The following is a 2,512-nucleotide window of genomic DNA, read 5'->3' on the forward strand; positions in this document are numbered from 1 at the left end:
GAGGAAGAGAAGGAAGTTTGGAAATGATGTGAATTCACTAAGCATTCACTAACAATAGAATCTCACTAAGAAATTAAAGTTTTCCAGTATGGGCTCTTGATTGTTTTAGACAAATTTCTCTTTTTGCCCTATGAATATACTTTATTTCCGCATTTCTATGGCCTTTGACCTGATGTTTCCTATCATATAACCTAAAGTGTTTTGTGTAATTTTATTTATTCTTCACAAACATTTCAAGAAATGTAATGTTGCACCATAGCTCTAGAGATGGCCATAAGGGACCATTCCAATCCTCCTTCAGGAAAGAGCTACTTGTTCTTACTAGTGGAGCTGCAAAACAGACATCTCCTAGCTCTTTATCTTCCCGACAGTTGCCCTTGGATTAGCAAAGCTTCCTGCCCCAAACATGTCTCTTTGCAGTAGTGCATATTAACTGACTGCCAATAAAAGTATTCTGAAGCTCAACTCTCTCCCCAACCTGGGACACCTCTAAAGGCCATTTCTCCTTCAGGTATCTCCATTGGTTTGACTGGAACATTCCTGTAATTGCATCATAATGCTACATGATTTCTTTTCCTTTTAAATATAGTTCTTGCAGACAATCTTATGTGCCAGTTCCATTACTTGGGAAGTCCAGTGTACGAACATTATCATTCCATATGGAACACAGTCATCTTCAGAAGACAGCTGCCATGTATTATCAATCAATATTTGTTGAACACATTGAACTCAATGAGGTAGAGAAGCTAACTTAGCATTTTGTATCATTATTATCCAAAGTACATATGGATATGGTACTTAATGATATCTTTGAAATCTGGCAAATATGAAGTGATACATGTCTAAGGATCCACACTCAAGAAAGAACTTCTAATCAGAAGAATGGTCAGTGGATTATTAACATAGAAATTTCCCTAGAATAAAAGTGATTGATTAATCATATTTCTATCTAAGAGGAAATGTGAAAAATGTGTTTGTCTAAAGTAAATTAGAGGGAGATATTTCACAAATAAGTTCACAGAAACTGAGCAACAGTATTTATTCATCAGTGGATTTGCTTTATTGACTATGATAATGGCATAAACAAGAAGACCAAGTATGTGTAAAGCCAAGTAAGGAGGATTTACTTTTGCTCTCTCCCATTGCTATGGGCTATTATCAACTTCCTTTTCAAAAAGCATTTCTGAAAAATCATTTTTCAAATTTTAGGAACTGTTAACATAAAACCCGTAAAGCTCAGTGAAGTATATATACAATAATTTGCTAGTAAGATTTTGAAAAAAGAGTCAACAATATGACAAACAACCCCACATTTTCAGAAATTCTAAGTATGTTTCAACAACAGCCATCACCTACTCACATATTTTCCCATTACATTTTCAATTATCAAGAAAATTTACATAACTAAATCCACTTTGTAAAATATGTTTCCACTTTGATAAAAATACTCCCAGATCATGAGCAAGTGTTTGCTCTTGAGAATATTGAATGCTTGTGGATTGCAAACCACTGTACTTGTTTATTGTTTGAGCTTGAAATGAACACTAGATGATGGTCTTCTGTTAAATACAGAATCCTTAATATTTCATCTTATGTTTGATTTATTTTCCCAGGCAAATCTTTAAGCCATTGGCTTTTTTTGTTTTGTTTTTTTGTTTGTTTTGTTTTGTTTTGTTTTGTTTTTTTTGAGACAGGGTCTCCCTGTAGCCCCAGCAATCCTGGAACTCACTATGTAGACCAGGCTGGCCTTTAACTCATAGAAATTTGCCTGCCTCTGCCTCCCAAGTGCTGGGATTAAAGGTGTGGACCACCACGCCTGGCAAGCCATTGGCTTTTAACAATCAAAATGAGAACTTTGTGAATCCATGTGTCATTTTTCTCCTGAGAAAAAATTTTCTAGATATAGCATTCAAACATGAAATGCCTTCCCTACAGAAAATATATGAAAAAGTTAGCTTATTGGCATGTCTATTATGTAATTGTTATACTTTCTAGTTGATACCCAATTTAGATTTTGTCACACATTCATTTATTTTGCTCATAAATGTCTCAATTCACATTTTATTATATTTACTTCATACAATGTAACCAAAATAATATGCTAATAAGAATGTACAAAAGCTCAATAAAATATTTAAAAATAAGGACAAAGATTTCTTTTTAATTTTTTAAATATTTTTACTATTTTTATTTCATGCATAGGCGTGTACTACCTGCATGAATGTAAGCACACCCATGTTGTGCAACACCCATGGAGGCCAGAAGAGGACCTGGATTCCCTGAAAATGGAGCTATAGATGGTTGTTAGACACCATGTAGGTACTAGGAACAGAACCCAGGTGCTCTGTAATAGGAGTTAGTGTTCTTAACCATTGAGCAATCTCTCCAGCCCGAGGACAAAGACTTTTACTTTCTTAATTTTAGTGCTTTTTTTGTTTCTTTGCTACCTTTTTTAAATTTTTAAATTAAAAGAATCAAGAGTGGTGGGTAGAGAGATGGTTCAGCATTTAAG

The sequence above is a fragment of the Nannospalax galili genome, unplaced genomic scaffold (genome assembly GCF_000622305.1).
Source record: "Nannospalax galili isolate Female #2095 unplaced genomic scaffold, S.galili_v1.0 scaffold1472, whole genome shotgun sequence".
In the NCBI taxonomy this organism is placed as follows: Eukaryota; Metazoa; Chordata; class Mammalia; order Rodentia; family Spalacidae; genus Nannospalax; species Nannospalax galili.